Source organism: Balaenoptera musculus, chromosome 18 (assembly GCF_009873245.2).
Source record: "Balaenoptera musculus isolate JJ_BM4_2016_0621 chromosome 18, mBalMus1.pri.v3, whole genome shotgun sequence".
Classification (NCBI taxonomy): domain Eukaryota; kingdom Metazoa; phylum Chordata; class Mammalia; order Artiodactyla; family Balaenopteridae; genus Balaenoptera; species Balaenoptera musculus.
The window spans coordinates 27,806,545-27,827,512 of record NC_045802.1 but is presented as its reverse complement, the minus strand read 5'-3'; positions in this window follow the sequence as shown (position 1 = coordinate 27,827,512).

Below are 20,968 nucleotides of genomic sequence, written 5' to 3'. Positions count from 1 at the left end.
TCTAACTTGGGTAAGATGGTTCTTTGGGACACGAGTCCACCCTCTTCTCAGTCTGCTGACTTTCCAAATAAAGTTGCTATTCCTTGCCCCAACAACTCATCCCCTGACTAATTGGCCGGTCATGTGGTGAGCAGTACAAGCTTGCACTCAGCAACAAGATGTTTTCCAGATCACAAAAGGGTAGGGAGATTGCTTAACTTTTGATATTTTCCAGGAGCAGAGGGCTAAGTTAAAATTCAGTACTATGGAGGTGTCAAGGTTACATTTTTGTAATATCACTATTCTTGCTGTGTAACTACTGTTATTTTAAATATGAAATGTATCCTTAACACAAATAAACCCTTATTATTTATACCTCTATGAACAGCCTAAAACTTTTGTGTCACTTTGAAATAGGAAAAAAATATATACTATGTATTTATTTGCCTTTCATAAAATCTACATGCAAATAAGTGAAGATATTATTTATTAAAAGATCTATATGTCATCTAAAGTGTCAATATGCTAAGGTGAAAATATTTCATTCTCTGACTTTTCTCAAATTTAGCATGCATAAAAGAGAGAGATACTCATGATTTACTGCTCAGTATTTCCCCCATCTTTATCAGGAAATCTGCAAGAGATGCAGTTTAAGGGTGCAATTTAAGGTGAATGCATAAACTGGTCAGTTTTTTTGTTTTTCCTGGTGCAGCCTCATACCACTTCTTACAAATATACAGTTTGGTAGAGAAGCTGCAATGCTGAATACACTTGCAGGCAAAATAATTAAAATGTAATTTAAATGGCTTTTATTTAGTAGGATAATTGACACCTTCGTTCAAGTAGCAACTTATCGTTTATAAATACTTGTTATTTATTTCTTGACACATCTATTTCACTGAGAAAGTTTACCAGTGACCATGGATATCTATTGGCACATGTAATGAAACCAAGGGCTGGATTCAGAGAATCAGTTTGATTGTAGCAAAATGTTCTTGGGTAGATTTCCCTCTCTTCTGGAAGAGTTCACTAACAGATGGCAACTTGTCATTGTTAATGGAGTATTTTCCTGAAAAAACTTCAAGGATCCATGCAGAGTGTGACACATTTTCCCTCCTCTTTTCAAGCCACATCACAGAAATAGTCAATAATGACCTCTTTCTTTTCACAGATGATTCCACCTTATGTTGGTTGATTCCTTCCAAGCCACATCATGGTTGCTGTAATCCAAATATGACAAAAAACTTTTTGTTGTTTGACAACTAATCTATGTACTAAATAATAAAGGCATCGTGATGCAGTAGGAAGGGTATTTGCTACCCACAGGTAGGAGTCCTGTGTTCTAGCCCCATCTCTCTGAGTCCTTGATCAGATAACTTCTCCATTCTGGATTTCACTGTTCTCAATAAAACAGAAGCAGATTGCCTTACACAAACCAGATGCTCATTGCAGGTACATTTGTGATATTCTAAATCCCTTTAATATAAACAAAGAAAGCACTGGTTGCTATCTGAGTATGTGTGAACATTTTACATTGTTTACTTTATTCTCCTAAGATTGCATTTTCATAGAAAAATTGACAACTTGGTTTCTAAAGTATACAATTGCCATAAAACAACAACAGAAACATTTTGTCTTCGATATTTATTTAGCAATATTACATGGATTTAAGAGGTCACTCACAACATAATATTTATTTGTTTCTGTAAATCCATTAGTAATTTAGCACTTCAGAGTTGACACTACAAAGTGGTAAAAACTTGTCCAGGATCATACAACTTGAAAAGATTTGTGCAGACTGTAACCTAGATGATATGAATCCTGGCACTAAGCTTGTTCACTTAAGCCATTAGTATCTATTTTATTTTATTAATGATAATTAATATTCACACTCCACCTGCTAGTTGTGTTTGTTTTTGTACTTTAAAACATTTTTAGATATAATTTTACTTAAATATTGACAAAAATATTTGGAAGAAAATAAAGGTAGAAAATGTGTCCAATGTCACAGAGTTATTAGTGATAAATTAAGAAGGATCATCAGTAAGAGACAGGTAGAGGGAGATATCCCAATTCCTCCTCTCTCTCAATATTCTAAATCCCACTCCACGGTTTAAATCATCCACTCCTCCAGAAGAGAGTTAGGCTGGGCACCAAATACCTATTGAATAATTAGAAATCAATTATTTTAACCAGATTATTATTTTACTTAAGTTTGCTCTAATGTTTTCTAATCACTCTTGTCTTTTCCTTCCTTCCTTCCTTCCCTCCTTCCTTCCTTCCTTCCTTCCTCCCTCCCTCCATCTTTCTCTTCTTCCCTTCTTTCCTTCCTTTTGTCCTTTCTTAGCATCAACTTCTATTCCTTTCACTTCATTCTGTCCATTGCTTTTCACATTGTTATCTCATACCTGTCCAGTCCCATAGATAGTTAAATATGTTGTTTCTTTAAGAATTGTTATTCAATGAATCTAAAAAATACATATAGTATTCAACTTCCTTTGGAATTAGGTGCCAGGACTTTTGCAGGTTTTGCTTTTTGTGATTAGAAAAATACCAATACCATTTTCCTGCAATTATATATTAGCAACACTATGAGAAAATTAACATTCTTATTGCATAGGATTTGTTACTTCCCTAAATGAATAGGAGAATAGCTAATGCTAATGCAGTTTAAAACTGAAATGAAATGTAAATAGAATTGGAATTTGATTTCCTGAAAGTGTTTTCTCTTGAATAAAAGGAATCCTTAAAGACAATGCTTTTAGTTTTAGACAAGATGTTCTACTCAAATATTAGCTGTCACTTTACAATACCTTACATTTTAACAGCGATGACAATTACATTTTTGATTTGTATCATATTTTATGGTTTCCAAGACAAAAAAGGGGAATTAAGGTTATGAGATCAGTTTTCCTCTAAAGTGCAGGGGGTTACCTATGGCTTCCAAGATGACTCCATATGCATGCTCATGCATGCAACCTGTTTTAGGCCAGTGATTTCAGAGGAATAAAATATATTTCTTCTACACTGTAACAAACTTCATTTTACTGATTGATTGCATATTAATGCTTAACAAGTCATAGTCATAGAATGGTAACCTGGGAAGATACCCCAAAAGTTCATTTTAACCATTCCAGACAGGCAAACATCTATAATGTATCATTAAAAGGAATATAAAAAAAGAATAATTTTAAAAGCAGTATGCATCAGTATACATTTCTGTTATACTGGATACTACACAAGAAAAGATCCAATATAAAAGGCAATGGCAACAATTATTTTTCAAATGTAAGTAAGCTTCATTAAAATTCATAACTTTTCAAAAAGATCTCAAATGTGTTAATGATGTTATGTACAATTTTGAAAAGTGACTTACCTTCCCTGCTACACTTATTACATTATATAATATATAACCTATTTAGATGAAAAGACGTTCTTCTGAAAGATGGTTGAATTGTAGAGATAAATTTATTGAGGGATGATCCATGAAAGCTAGCATCCTAAAAGGAATTCTGTTCATGCAGAGTTCCTTAGTTATTGATAGTGCTCAATACAATTGAACCTACTCATCTGAGAAGGTTAGTGGCAGCTCTGATCCTGCCAGGCAAGTAGCTGGTGTTCAATCCAGTGGTGAATGCTGAGCTCCAAGGGCACACCTGTATCCAAGGCTCTGTCAGATCATGTTGCGCTGTCAGCCCCTCCCCCAGTCATACCAGGGCAGAGCCAGTGAAACCTTAAATCACGTAATTTGACATTCCCAGAACTCCAGGATTGAAACTCTTTCTTCCAAAGTGTGACATCTAACAAGTTGTATGCCTGTAAATGTTGACTAACCAGCTCTGGAGCAGGTTGTGGTGGTGTGCTAATTTCCATGGTGTAAATACTCCAACCAAGGGTGAGTTCAAGCTACTTACATGATGTCACTGTACAGTAAATTGGGAAGAGATACTCAGCAACAAACTGCAAAATATTTTCACCATACAAATACAAGAGGCATAAATAACCTTAAGAACACAGATATTAATAAAATAGAGTAAGATGATTAGAAAGGGATGAGTTTTGTGTATTTATTACTTTTGCTTTTAAAGAAGTTTAATTGTTTATATAATTTAATTCATAATAATGGCAATGTTCAACCGCGAGGGAGAAAAACTCCTGAAACTGTATTAATCACCACTGTATCTGGATCAGCTAGAACTTTCAGGGCTACCAACAAATACTGTAGGCATTGGAGACCTGCAAATCCACTATGCTTCTTTCTCAGCAAGTTCCCCAGTGAAATTTATAGCTGCTAAGATTGCCATCTGAGTGCTACCTGACCTTTTGCTTTTCTTTTCATAAACAACTGTGAGAAAAGTCTAGCAGGAGGTATATTATTACCTCATTTTTTTCTCAAGTTACCCAGAACTCAAAAATTAAAAAAAAAAATCTTTATTGAACTAAAAATTATATAAAGATTATAAGCATTATCAATCTAAAATAGAAGACGGTGTTTGGTCTGTCAACCTAAAACAAATATGCTGCGGGTTATTTCTCCAGCAAAAATGAGTTTATTAGAAATCAACAAAGAATTGTATTTTGGTGTCTGCAACCACGGCAAGCCATGGGCAAATCCACACCAACCAGAAGAGAACTCTTTTATAGAGGGGAAGAGAAGGTTTAGAAGGGTTATAGTAAACAAAGGGTCCATTGAAGGAACTAAGAGTTTAAAGTATAGAGGCTTGCTGAGCCTCTATACTCATGGGCTGAGCTTTTGCCAGGAAAGAAGAGGAGCTTTTGCTTCTTCCTCCTGGGCTTTGTTATTGTGCAGGGAGTGAGAGCTCCTCCTTCTGGCCCCCCAACTCTATTTTAATTGAGGTTTCTGTTTATTCAATTTTACAGGTCCTATGAAAATTCTACACGATCGAAACTGAATTTTAGTAAAATCGCAAACATGGACTTAAATTCTCTCACAAGAAAAGTATTAAATATTTTTAGTGTAGTTAAAAAAAACACTTGATTAAATGTTTCAAGTGTGACTCACACTTGTCCATATTTATCAATAGACATCTTGAGAAAAGATCACATCCTTCTTTTACCTCTCCAGTGCAGGCAGTGTTCTATGAAATATTAGAAATAATGAATCAAATGCTGACTAGGTGACAATCAATGATTCCAAATATGTTTAGACTTGTTCTATGTCAATTACTGGGTGTATTTGGAAAGATTAAAAGACACTTTTAATTAACTGATTCTAATATAAAAGATAACTTTGGAAACAATTTCTTCTGACTCTTAAGAGTATAATCAGGAACTATTTCTGGCAAAATATCTCCCAGCCATTTCTTCCCTAATTTGTCTACATCACAGTGAAGATATGGCTGACTACATTGGTTCTAAGGCCCGTAGCAGAAGCTGTGAGAGTAGACATTTAAATTCTCTGACCCTAGATACTCAAAATGTGGTAAGGGACCAGCAGCAGCTATATGTTAGAATCACAAAATCTCAGGCTTGATCTCAGACCTACTGAATCAGCACCTGCATTTCATCAGGGTTCCATGTGATTCTAAAGAAAATTAAAGTTCAAGAGACATTAATTCAGACAATACCCAGCCTTAGGAGCAGTTCTGATCACTGTTAGATCCTCATCTTCACCTACCAGAATGCTGGCACTGACATACACTCATAAATATTTTTGAATAAATGAATGAATTAATATATATTTGTTTTGGCATTTGTATTAGACTAAAATAGATTGTTTTCAATCTGTTTACTTCATGAATATTGTCATAGGTAGCTTAAAGATGGGATCCAGAAAAAGCAATGGAAAATTCCTAACATAAAAATAACTAAATTTCAAACAAATCCAGAATTACTAATTAAAATTACTAATAAAGAATTGTCAATTATAATCAAATATTTTCCTGAAACATTATTTTATTTGAATTTTATTTCTTTATTTCAAATAGTATATTAAGGTATTCTATCTTAATTTTTGTGATACTACTTTATCCTCCCTTAAAACATTTATTTTAAGCATCATTTTATTATCTAATGCCAGTGTTTTCAAAGTGTTTAACATCTGTGTCTCTTAGAATCCTTATCAAAATGCAAGTACTTGGACTTTGCTCTGCACCTACCGAATACAATCTCAGAAATAGACATTTGAGTGGGCACTCCCTCTACGATCAGGCAGTGGCAGCATGCTGGTGCTATACCTATGTCATTGCCCTGAACGCACCCAAGTGCTCATGGGAAGTGTGTGAGTGGCATTTTGCACGAAGTGATGCGCTCACAAGGCAATACAAGAAGCACACAGGTGCAAAGTCCTTTAAATGCAACCATTGCGACAAGGGATTTTCTGGATCTGACCATCCTGCCCTCCATATGAAGTGACATCCAAAAAGCCTGAAAGCCAACGTTTCTATGGCCTTGGCCATTGTCTGAAGGAAATGAAGCAGGACAGATGGCTGGATTTTAGGCACAGATCCATGGCCTTGAAGAAGAAAGTTCTCAATTATAAACTTCTGTGTAAACACACACATGTGCACACACACACACACACAGTCACACAGAGACCCCCCCACCACACACATACACAGTCTTGCCCTCAGATGAAAAAAAAAAAAAAAACCTACCTCTAGTGCTTTCTAAAATTAAAACACCCATGTTAACCTTGTATAGATGCATATTGATAGACTAAAGATATAATAATTTAATCAATGGTGATGATTGTACACAGTATTTTTTTAAGGTCATCTTTGTATTATCTCAAAAGTGAAGTTGAAGGGAGATGTCTGATCACCCTCAAATCTTACAAAAGCTGAGAGAGACAAGATGATTTTAATGATTCTAAAGAACAAACAAAGTACACACACCACCATCTATCTACTTATTTTTCTACATATATATTTACTATACTATTTATGTAAACAGGTCCTTTATGTTTAGTTACAATATACATGAACATTTCAGAGTTATTGAAGTGAGATGATAACTATAATTAATCAATGATTTAGATTGTATTTGAAAGTGATAAGTTATTAGGAATATTTATATATCTGTTTATCAATCATTCTATCAATTTACTTATTTATTTCTTGTACTGAGAACAGAAAGTCTTTGTCACGAAGAGGTTTGCTTATTTATTTATTTGGCAATGATTTGACCTTGCTAATTTAAAAACCCATGGATTTCTCTAAATTCCATTATTTGATTATCATCCTCTGCTGTGCTATTCACATATTATATTATGTTCTGTATCAACACTTTTACCAAAGGAACATTTTACTTGCTATCTGTATCAAATAATATATGTGTTATAGACAACTACCTAGAAGACTCAAAGGCAAAAACATGACTTTTAATACATTAAACACTGATAGCACAATTGAAGCTGCAGATTAAGTGTGCTTGAGCTATGTTAATAGAAGCTGTATTAATAAATTTTAGATATTCACATAGGAGACAAGATAAATCTTTGTCTTTCTAAGTGAAATCTACTTATAAGATTCATACAAATATATTTAAATATACTTAATTTATATAGCTTATTTTTTTATAAGCTAGAGTCTTCAGTTCTATATTTGTATAAACTTTAATTACTAATAATTATATGCCATGTAACAGTGTGTAAAGTGCTTTCTCTGACACCATCTCCACACTGGAAACTACTATGCTGCTATGCCTGTTTCAGTAAGGAGTAAACAAATTCTTGAAGAAGGTAAGTGAATTGCTCAAGGGAAACCAGGAAGTAACTGAATGAAGAGGGATTCATTCGAGATTTTGGTTGCTAATGCAAAGCTTGGTACTCTAGTACTGCTTGGCAATTTCACCATTCCATCAGAAGGATGGGACAGATAAGTCTTCATCATGGACTTTCAACAAATGATAGCTATTTCTGGTCATGCTTTTCTGTTTCCCTTCCTCTCAGGGCAGCAAAAAGACAATTGAGACCACATCACTTGAAGAGCTGTGGCAGTCTGTGAGAAGTCTTCAGAGAAAGTGGGCAGGAGGATTCAGGTTAGGGTCCTTAGAAGCCCACTAGAATAAGCGTATATTAGGATAAGAGAGGATTGGAAAGTGGAGCTTCTGGCTGCTCTTCATTTAAAATCAATTTAAGCTGGAGGCAATCACTCCATCCATCTGTGTGTTGGTTTCCGCATCTGTAGAGCATGACTGAGAATATTCCCAGGGCTACTTCACTTACCTGCTAACAGTATGAAATGAAGAAGGAAATACTGTAATAATTGAAAATCATACAATGTTACAACATTTTAGGCAAAGTATAACATTAATATCATTTATAATATACTGCACTACAACAATGAAGCAACAACACTGACTGACCTATCTGGTATTCAGTCCTCGGATGATTTCTCTTCTCTGAGTTCATTCACTCCCAAGATGCTCTCCTGTCTAAACATTATCTCTATGCTGCTAATTTCCAAAGCTATATTTTCAGTGTCCCATCTCATGTGGAGTAAAATCCTAGTTTGTAACCATGTTCCATCCCCCCACACAACTTATCTCTTATTATTGCTCACTCTCTCTTATGGTCTCTACATCCTGTTTTATCTTGAAAAACCTAGGTGGTCTCCTGCCTCAGGGCCTTTGCTTACACTCTCACTCTGACAGCAACAAGACTGTCCCCTGACTTCCTTTGAATCTCCTCTCACAAATCACTGCATCAGAGATAAAATATCCCTTTCCTCCCCCATCCCTCTCTATCTCCATTGCCTAGCTTTATTTTTCTTCATAGCACAGATCTCCATCGAGCTAACATATTAAATATTAACTAGTTTATTTGCATCTAGTTTATCTTCTTCCATTAGAATCAGAATCACAGGAGCACAGATTTTGTCATTGCTCCAGCCCCAGGACTTAATACATAGTAGATACTTAAGAATTAATCATTAAATGAATTACTGAGCAGAACAACATCATATGCTGGCAAAGGTGGCTACTTAATTATTGACTTGCTTCACTTAGTGTTATGGCAGCAATCTGGACATCTAGATATTTGCAGATTCTATCTGTTGAATTCCAGTATTTATGGATCTGTCAGTTTTATCTGTTGATAGCAGTACGTGGAATTGTTTTCAGTTGCCTCCCTCACTTAGGTCTATTTACTCTTATACTAAATATTGATTGAAAACTTGTGTGCTATGAAAGGTATTTATATTCACAATCAAGTGAATATGGTAATATCACTAAAAGTGTATCTCATGGTATCCTTCTATTATATCCCAGAAATAGAGTGGAGTGGAACTTTTCATATATATATATAATTTCTATTCCTGCCAAGCAATTCTGCAAGGTTCACATATTTCTCTCTATCTTACAGATGACAAAAGTGAGTATTGAAATTGTAAGGAACTTGACCAAATTTATAAAGCTCTTAATTGTTAGTATTTGAATTCAGGTTTGTCTCAATCCACATGCTGTATCCACTCCCACATTGCTACCTTCAAGCATGAAACATTATGAGAACAATATAATGTAGTTATGCTAGAATTTTCTCACTTACAGAATCTATTACGTGAGTTTGTATTGATTGATAAGCTCATACATTTTAGTAATTCCTTAATATGTTCCTGAAATCTGTTAGAGTTGGGAAGAATCTCAGAGTTCTTTGGTATGACTTTCATGTTTTATAGATTTGGGAGGTCTGCCTAAGGAATGTTGTTTCACCCAAAATCACATAGCTGCCCTGTTGCCCAAACCCTTCTTATTCTCTGGTCAGTGTTCACTATGTTGAGCTTTCCCTAACCCTGATTTACACCATATGACTGGAAACTATATAAACTGTGAACCACCTTTTTCATGGGTTAGTTTGGAAGAAAGTGAACAAGACTGTCCCTTCATGGCGAGAGAATTGACTATATACACTGTAGGAACTACATTTAGTCAATCAGTAATACATTCCTGAAGGAGGGGGAATGAGGTGGGTGGGAAAACCAGGCAGAAGAGAATGGATTGTACATGACAGTAACTGGAAGTGCATCTCAAGTGACAGAGTGATACTGTCAGGCTGTTTATTGCTAAGGTGGCTGATGCAGAGCTCTGAGTTGTAGCATATCGTGATCATCAATTTCTTCATAGATATGCATCACTTAAAAATGCCAATGACATCAACATAACAAAGTGTAAATGATACAAATAGAAGTGTATGTGTCTATTATGAACACACACAAACACCACCTAATATATATGTAACATAAAAATATAAAAATATGACATATATACTTAAAGACATGATTTTTTTTTTCAGCTTAAACATCAAACTTTCAATCCTAGTATTGTCTGGGAAAAAGCCTCAAATAACATATAAATGACTTTTATTTTCTGTATTTGTTATAGATTGATTGTAACCACCTCTCATTTGATCAGAGTACAGAGTTCTGTACCGTGAGTACCTTAAAGCTTGTTATTTTTATACGTTCAATCAGTATTTCAACAAGATATTCTGTTGAAACCAGCCTTGAGTGACTGTGAAAATCTACATTATGGTCAATTTATGTCTTGGCTTTATTCACTTGTATTCCTAAAGCAAATACTTAAGAAAATTCCGAACTGTTTCCATTCTACAATTTCCTATTTTAAATGATTTTGAAAAATAAAGAGAAATAAGAGTAAAGAATTTTGCAAATTATACAGCCAAAAGAGTTATAAGCAAGTCTTTTTGGACAAAAATATTTCCCCTTAGCTATTATAAAATTGAGTTATTGAAAATATTTTAATATATATGGCTTATGTTATCTATATAAATGCTTAAACTCTTTCACTGACTTCATCTCTGTTTTATATTACACAGCTGGAGTTTGGAATACTGGATACAGAATTTAGTAGATAATAAGAAACCCCAAACACTAAATGACTGATTTTCATTCTATGTTAAAGCAAAACAATGATAGAAAACAAATTTGGCTTATAAGGAAACAAACACAATTGGAGACCACAAAGTCTTAGTTGATTTACATTGTGTAACAATATTTTTGCTCTTTTGTTGTTATTATTAGGACATGTTTTGTTTTGTATACTAGGCAATCATTCCCAATCTCATTTGGCACAAAAGAAAAACAAGATCAGTATAATAAATTTTTAAATAGTAAGAGTTACCAATTATTAAATAATAAAAAAAACCTACATTGTCAACATTGGAACTGCTTGAAATTGTCTCCTAAAGACCAATATACATAATCTCATTTTCTAGGCATATTGCTGTTTGAATAAGATTTTTGTGAACTAGTCAAGGAATCAAATGCCTATTTTAAACATTGTTTATATGGTGGGGAAATGAATTCTGAATTTTAAAAGTTAATTAAAAATTAATAATCTCTAGTATTTTTCTGCCTCCAATTCATCCTTAATATAATACACATTCTGCCTAAAGGATGATTTCCCCCCAAAGATATTTTTCTGTTACAAAATAAAAAAAAATTAAGTATATATTAACCATTAATCATGCTACATATTTCCCCCAGAATTGTCATATATATTCCTCATTGTCTCCTTTGTTTATCCTCTATTTACATATAAAATTGCAGTTTCTCAATCTGACCTGAAATTCTACCACAATCACTACCCATTAATTTTTTTTATTTATATTATTTAAAATGACCCCTTATTTCTTTTCTCATTAGCTACTCTCAAGATTTAAGATTATTAGTTGTCTTCAATAGGCAATAAAATTAAATGTCTCAGGCTAAAAATAATTTTTTTTACCTTGAGAAGCAGTGAGAAAATGAAAAAAATATGGATAGATTCAGGATTGATTGTAAAGGTCAAATCAACAGCTATATGTTGATTCAATATGGAGCATTTTTAGAAAAAAAGGCAATGATTAAAATTTAAAGGATGGGCAACTGAGAGAGTAGTGGTGACATACACATAAATGAAAAGGTTAAGGGATGTGGTTTCTTCAGAATTAGGAAAAAATAAGATTTGATTTTTTTTTAATAATGGTTTTATTTGTTGAGCACTCATGAAAGTGATCAAAATTCTTTATTATCCATTGAGAAAATTAACTACTACATCTAAGTGACCAGTTGGTCACCATTTATGAATTTGGTTTTTTGTTTTGTTTTGTTTTTAACAAGATTGGATTTTGACATGTGGAGTTTTGTCACTGGGCCACTTGGCAAATATTTGGAAATGCAGTTTATAATCTCATGGAAGAGGTCAGATGTCAAGATATATAGATTGCATTCAATTCAAAAAATTCTTATAGAGTACTTATTTGGTGTCAGAGAATTTTCTGAGAAATGCAGTCCAGATATAGAATTAAAGGGAGCCTCTCCTTAGGGATTCTTCTGTCTTAATAAGAAGAAATCGATATATACATAACTACATATAGTTTTATGGAGGTATCTATAATCCACTACAGAAATCCATATGAAGAAGCAATTCAATTTACCTTGGTGGCTTGGGTGAAGCCGTGGCAAACCATAGAGTTGTGGACAATTAAGTTGGCCACCAAGTGTCACTTGCTTGAGCCCCAGGTATTGTCTCTCCCTATTTTGTATCACTTTGTGCAAGGATAATGAAATGACAACATGAGGCGCCTGTCAATATTCTGTTCTCTGCAGCTCTATCTCTTCTGACTAACTCCTTCTATCCTCCCAGGCTTGACCCCATTAGTACTTTCTCACTGAGGTCTTTCTTACTCTCTCTTGGCTTGTATTTCTCCTTATGAGTTCTCCTTATGAGACTCTGTAATCACTGCTATTTTAATATTATTAAACAGTGTTCAAATTATCTGTTTGCTAAATCTCTCATTAGGCTCTGAACTACTTAAGTGGGAGGCTGATTTTATCTCCAGATCCCTAGAAGCTAGTTTAATACTTGACAATACTTTATTAAGATGTTTGATAAATCTTTGTGGAAAAAGAAAGGGGAAATGAACAGATGAGAAAAGTATAGTAGGAGGAACAAAGGAAAGCAGGAATACACAGATTAGGAAATTCTCAAGGCAGAGCCTAAAATTGATAGGGTGATATAAATTGATGCAATAGAGGACTAATGGAAATGATATAATTGTCTAGGAAAGAACAGTAAAAGAAAATTAGACAGCAATTTACAGTACATTGATTTGAGGAAAAGGACAGAAATGCTTTTATTTCAAAGCACATATTTCAGTATCGTGGGAGCTAGTGGACTGAGGGAGGAGTATGGTTAGTAAGTCAAATACTATTCAGATTTCTATAGAGATGAGACTGGTTTGGTTATTAAGAAGTCACAAGTGGGATGTCAATGAAAATAACAGCCTAGGGAATTCTAAAAGCCCAATCTTCAATAGAAATACCAAAGAAATTATCAAAATATGTTAAAATCAAATTTGTCAGACCTCCAGAAAATAATAGATGTTTTACAACAACTAAGCAAATGCTGAATCAAGAAAAAGACAGCTTAAACCTGAGAAATTTTTGACATTTATAACATAGTCTTCCCCCATTCATCCCTGTCTCCACCATGACTTTGATCTTGAAGATAGTAGTCTATGTTCCCAGTGTGAGTACCTAGATCCAGAGTGACCACAGCAGACCTTGGCTCCAAAAGGTCTGTTCAGAACTGCCTGGGTATTCCCTAAAGGATAGATGCAATGCACATGCTTTTGTTTCTCCTAACTTGGAACTCTTTCAAGGTGGAAAAGGAGCTGAGTAGAAGACACTATTCAAAATGTTAAAAGACAAATGAACAAGTCTCAACCACCTGGCACAAAAGAAAAGCTGGGGAGATAATTACTCTGGGCCTAGGGCTTGAAAATCTTCTGCATATTAAAGAGAATCTGGAAAGCTAGATGCATGACTTTGGAAAGAAACATACTTACATAAGACCTGAGAAGACCCTAGGGCTTCAAATCCAGCTGATCATGCTCAGCACAAATAGAAAGTAAACGTTAAAGCAGAATTATAAATGTCCTGACTAAGCATTGAAGGAATACCTCAACACAGAGCCAATCTGCAAAAGACAAAGAGAATATTGCTTTTTGTTTGTTGTTTGTTCCAAGCATTTAAGGAAATCTCTGACTAGCTGACTGTAAGCTAAAGAAACAAATGCATCAGAGATCACATATGATGAAGAATAAAGTATTCAAAAAATAGTTTAGAAAAGTTGCTAGACAAATAACTACAAATAAGAACAAGCAACAAAAACAAACCCTAATCTCCAGAGTTACCACATTAAAATATTCAAAATGCCTTGTTTTCAATACAAAATTGAAGCATACAATGAAACAAGGAAGTATGGACAATTCACAGGAAAAAAAAATTAAGAGAAACTTTCCCTAGCAAAGGACAGACATTGGATTTACTAAATAAAGGCAATAAATCAACTGTTTTAAATATGTTCAACAAGCTAAAGGAAATCATTGAAAATGAACTAAAGAAAACCAGGAGAATGATGTCTCAACAAAAAGAGAATATTAGTAAAAAGATATAAATTTTAAAAGGAAATTAATTAAAAAATTTAGGATCTAAGAAGAGGTTAGATGAGATGAAATTCATTACAGGGGTTACACAACAGATCTGAGGAAGAAAAAGAAAGACTCAGGAAATGTGAAAAGATGAAAACTATAATCCATGCAACTAGTGAACAAAAGTGAGTTGGGTGGCTTACTAATATCGGAAAAAAATAGACTTTAAGTTAAAAAGCATTAAAGGAGACAAAGAAGGACATTATATAATGATGGAAATGTTAATTAATTAAGAAGATGTAACAATTTTTTTTAAATTAATTAATTAATTAATTAATTTTTGGCTGTATTGGGTCTTCATTGCTGCACACGGGCTTTCTCCAGTTGTGGCAAGTGGGGGTCACTCCTCATTGTGGTGCGCAGGCCTCTCATCATGGTGGCCTCTCTCATTGCATAACATGGGCTCTAGGGGCACAAGCCTCAGCAGTTGCAGGTGTGGGCTCAGGAGTTGTGGCTAGCAGGCTCTAGAGTGCAGGCTCAGCAGTTGTGGTGCATGGGCTCAGCTGCTCTGTGGCATGTGGGATCCTCCTGGACCAGGGATCGAACCCATGTCCCTTGCATTGGCAGGCAAATTCCCAACCACTGCGCCACCAGGGAAGTCCCAAGATGTAACAATTTAAAACATACACACACCTAACAACAAAGCCCAAATTATATGAAGGAAAAATTGACAAAATTGAAAGGAGAAATAGACAGTTCTACAATAATAGTTGGAGACATGAATACCCCACTTTCAATAATGGATAGAACAACCACAGAAGAGTAATAGGTATATAGAGGGCTTGAATAACAGTATAAACCAACTAGATCTAACATACACAGAACACTCCACATGAAAACATCAAAATACACATTCTTCCCAAGTGCACATGGAACATTCTCCAGGATAAACCATATGTTAAGGCACAAAACCAGTCTCAATAGATTTAATAAACTAGGTATCAGACAAAGCATATTTTGGAAGCACAATGGAATGAAACGAGAAATTACCAACAGAAGGAAAACTAGAAAATTCATAAATATGTAGAAATTAAATATCATACTCAAATAACCAATGGGTCAAAGAAGAAATCATAATAGAATTTATAAAATACCTTGCAATAAATGAAAATAAAAACACAATATACCAAAATTTATAGGTCATGTAAAAAGCAAAGCTAAGAGGGAAATTTATAGCATTAAAAGCTAATATTAAGGCACAAAAAACATCACAAGTCAAACACCTATTTTATATTTTAAGAAACTAGATAAAGAAGGCCAAACTAAATCCATGCTCGTAGAAGTTAAAGAGCGGATGTTACATAAAGAAAAGAGACTTTAAGAGAGTAATACAAAGAATTGTATGCCAACAAATTGGATAACCTAGATGAAATGGACAAATTCATAGAAACACATTATCATAAATGAATAAAGAAGAAATAGAAATCTGAATGAATATATAAGAAGTAAAGAAATAGAATCAGTAATAAACAACTTCCCAACAAAGGAAAGCTCAAGACTAGATGGCTTTGCTGTGGAATTATACCAACATTTAAAGTTAAGTTAATACAATTTCTTTTTAAACTCTTCCAAAAAATAGTAAGGTAGGAGAACCCTTTCTAAATCATTCTGTGAGGTCACATTACCCTCATACCAAAGCAAGACAAAGACATCACAAGTAAAGAAAACTACAGACCAATATTCTCTATGAATATAAATGCTACAACACTCAACACAATACTAGCAAACTGAACCCAGCAACATATTATAAAGGGTTATGCATTATGATCAAGTGGGATTTATCGAAGGAGGCAAGAGTGGTTAAACATAAAAATCAATTAAATGCACCATATTATGAATAAAAAAACTACACAATTATCCCAACTGATGCAGAATAAGCATTTTACAAAATCCAACAACTTTTCATGATAAAAACACTCAAGAAACAAGGATTAGAAAGAAACTTCTTCAACCTGATTAAAGGCATCTATGAAAAGCTTAACAGCTAATATCGTACTCAGTGATGAAATGCTGAGAGTTTTCCTGCTTAGATCAGGAACAAGACAAGAATACCTTCTTCCACCACTTCTATTTAGCATTTTACAGAAAATTCTAGCCAGGGTAATTAGAAAAGACAAATAAATAAAATGCATCCAAAATGGAAAGAAAGAGTAAAACTATCTTTATTCACAGATGATCTACCTTTTATATAGAAAATCTTAAAGAATCCATGGGAAAACTATTAGAGCTAATAAACAAATTCTGAAGAGTTGCAGAAAACAAGGTCAGCATGTCAAAACCAGTTGTAATTCTATAAACTAGCAATGAAAAATCTGATAATGAAATAGAAGCAATTCTATTTCCAATAGCATCAAAAAAAGAATAAAATACTTAGGAATTAATTGAACAAGGCATGTGCAAGAACTATAAAACATTGTTGCAAGTAATTAAGGAAGTCATAAGTAAATGGGAAGACATCCAAAGTTCACAGACTAGAAGACTTAATATTGTTTAGAAGAAAATATGTCCCAAAACAATCTACATATTCATGTAATCTCTGGCCTTTTTAGCAGAAGAGGAAAAAGTTTATTCTAAAATTTTTATGGAATTACAAGGGACTCTGAAAAGCCAAAACAATCTTGAAAAGGAAAACAAAATTGGAAGACTCAAGCTTCCTTTTTCAAAATTCACTACAAAGCTACAATAATGTGTGGTACTGGTATAAAGATAGACATATGTAACAATGGAATAAAATTGAGAGTCTAGAAATAAACCTTAAAATTTTGTTCAAGTGGTTGACAAGGGTGCCAAGACCATTCAATGGAGAAAGAGTAATGTTTTCAAAAATGATGCTGGGACAACTAGATTTCCATATCCAAAAAAATAAAAATGGACCTTACCTTATACCACATTAAAAAAATAACTCAAATGGTGAAAAACTTAAGTTAAGAGTTAAAATTACAAAACTTTTAGGAGAAAATATGAGTAAATATTTTTGAACTTGTATTTAGATATTGCTGTGACACCAAAGGCAAAAGTAACAAAACAAAACAAAAAGATAAACTGAACTTCATCAAAATTAAAAACATTATGCATCAAAAGACACTATGAGATAGTGAAAAGGCAACATACAGAATGGGAGAAAATGTTCACAAATCTGATAAGTGTCTAGTATCCAGAATATATGAATAACACTTACAACTTGACAACAAAAAGACAAACAACCCAATTAAAAATTGGTCAATGCACTTAGACAGTTCTTCAGTAAAGATATTAAAATGGTCAACAAGCACATGAAAAGATGATCAGCATCATTAATAATTAGTGAATTGCAAATCAAAACCACAATGAAATACCATTTCGTACTTCCTAGGACAGCTATAATTAAAAAAAAAAAAAAGTCTTGGCAGGGATGTGGAGAAATTATAACACTTGTCTGTTGCTGGTGGGAATATAAAATTGTGTAGCCACTGTGGAAAGCAATTTGGAACTTCCTCAATAACTTGAAACATTACTCAGTGACTTCACTCTTATGGATATATCAAAAAGAATTGAAAACAGTATTCAAACAAAACTTGTACATGAATGTTCTTAGTAACACTGTTCAAAAATAGCCCAAAAGTCCATCAATGGTTTAATGGATAAACAAAATGTAGTATAACCATACAATGCAATATTTTTTAACCATAAAAATGAAGTACTTCTTATAAAAGTTATAATGTGGATAAATATTGAAAACATGCTAAATGAAGCCAGACATGAAAAGGCACATATTGGATGATTCCATTCATTTGAAATGCCCAGAATAGGTAAATTCAAAGGTCAGAAAGTGTTATCAGTGATTGCCAGGGGCTGTGGGAAGGAAGAAAAGGAGAATCATAGCTTAATGAGTACAGGGTCTCCTTTGAGGGTGATGAGACTATTTCGGAAGTAGAGATGATGATTGCACAACATTGAGAAGATATTTAATGTCACTGAATTGAACTTTCAAATGGTTAATTTACGTTCTTTACATTTTACCTCAGGGAATTCCCTGGAAGTCCAGTTGTTAGGACTCTGTGTTTCACTTCCGAGAGCCTGGGTTCAACCCCTGGTTTGGGGAACTAAGATCTTGCAAGCCATGCGGCCAGAAAAAAAATGATTCACCTCAATAAAGAAGTCACCAGTGACGTTTGGGAGAAATGTTTTAGAGGTAATTGGAAGCAGAAATCGAATAACTGTAAGTCCTTTGGCAAGTTACTTCGAATCTTTGAAGTTCAGTTTCATGCTCTGTAGAGTGGAGGAAATGAGAGTAATTTACAGGAATATTTTAAAGATTTAAATAAGGTAATAAATATGAAACATCACATTGTCCCCAAGTAGTGAGTTTTCAGTTATATTTGTGGGTGTTAGGAACTATATTATTATTGTTTCAAGAATAAAAAGAATGGCTAGTGAGGAAGAACAAGGTAGTCTTATAGAACATTTTATAGACTTGACTTTCAGCAAACTTGTTATTAGAGAAAAGGACAAACACATATCATGACACAGAAAAAAAAATTTTTGAAGTATAACTATGATGAAGGAAGATGAAGAGCCATAAGGGATAGAAAGACTCGAAAGAGAAATTGAACATGCAAATGAGAGATGAAAAAGTTAATGGCGCAAGTTCCAAGAGGAGGTAGAAATACATGGAATTATAAGGAGTTTTGAAAATAAGAAACAATGGTTCTTGATCAAAAGCAAAGGAGAAGGAGAATAACAAAGTTCCCCATGAGGTTGAGTTACGAAGAATTTATATTGGTCCCAACTAGAGTGGTTTTGGAACCTCCAGCTGACATGACTTAGGAGGGAAGATAAAAAGCACAGAGCAAGAGGGATCCCACAGCCTAACATTGTCAGGATGGGCAAAGGAAAAGAGAAAGGAAACAGAGTATGTTTTAGTGAATCCACATTTTGGAAAATACAAACAATTGATTTCAAGTGGATTAGAGAATTTAGTGGAATCAGAAATAGAGTAAAGGACCAGATATGTAAAAAGGAGTTAAGGATATAACTATAATAATGAGGGGAAAAGGCAAATTTGATGAGACAATAGAGGAGTGAGATAAGAGGTCATTGTCATCAGAGAGGGCAATTCAGAGTTTAAATCTGCATTTAGAAAATTGCCACGTGATGAGAAAGACTTGTTAGGTATTCTTAGTGGGTAATGGAACAAATATTAACAAATTAACAAAAATTAGAAGATACTTACTGACTGTAGACTATGTACCAGAAACTGTGGAAGGTGCAGAGAGCAGGGCCTATAAGAAACAAAAACCACCCTCTAACACCCAAGTCTAAAAGGAGAGATACACAAATAGATGTAAAATTTCAATCTACAGTGGAAAGTGTTATGATGGAGGCCATATAAAAAGTGCTACAGGAGCATATAAGGGAGCTCACTAGGACAAGTCAAGTCTAAATTGAGTCTTATAGTATGATTAATAACTATTCAGAATCAGAAAGAATGAGGTTTTCAAGCAGAATGAGCAAATATACAGAGATATAATCAGCAAGGGTGAGGAAATGGAACTGTATGAGGGAACCACTAGAATTTCAGCGCAAGAGAAGTTTCTTTAATCAACTTCTTCTTGACCAGATTAATTCTCTCCAATTCCTTTGTAATATATATCAACCTGTGTCCACAGCACAGTAAACACTTGCAACCTTAACTTTCCTACCCAGCGGGCTTCTTCAGAACATTGTTGTTTCCACCAGTTGTTATGTGCTTGCTAACAGTCACTTGTATTTTCTTTCAAACCTCACTTACAACAAATATTAAGGCATGAATACAATTGTTTAATTAAGTTGAATAAATAAAAATGTTCATTCACATAAAAAGTCACTAAAATAACAGGAATCACTAAAGAACTCTCTTGTTGGAAGATGTGGGAAAAACAAGTAGAAATTATTGGGGAAACAATAAAAAATTGAAAATCCAGGTTTCTTCTCAAATGCCTTGAACTTGTTCTAATTTAAAGAATTGAAACTAGAAATCATAGATGCTTTGAGGCATTATGCAATAATATTAATCAGAATTCAAACCAGCTGACTCACATTTAAAGAGAAGATGATAGATCTACATTAAAAGGTATGTAAATGAATGTATATTTATTAGTTTTAATTAAGATGCTTAAAATATGTCTTAAGTATCAATTTTAATGCATCCGTCTTTAACTGATTTTCACAGCTGAGTAACTATGTGTCCTCATTGTGTTGGATAAGCAGTGCTTCTATTCTACTGGTAAGTGTCAAGTATAAGAAGAGAGAGTGAGGTAGGTTGGTCAATGCAGTCTGGTCCTGAAGGGGCTTTGATGAAATGCTGAGCAATGTAGCACAGTGTCCTGCACAGAAATGCAATTAATCAATATTTGCTGAATGAAGAAAATATAGAGTTTAGAATTTAACTTATAGACAATGGCAAGATATTAATGGGTTTTAGTAAAATGAGATTGTGTGTAGATGGATTATTCTTTCTCATAGAGTGGATAACACATTTAAGATGTGAGAAAAGTGGGTGGCAGTAAATGAAGG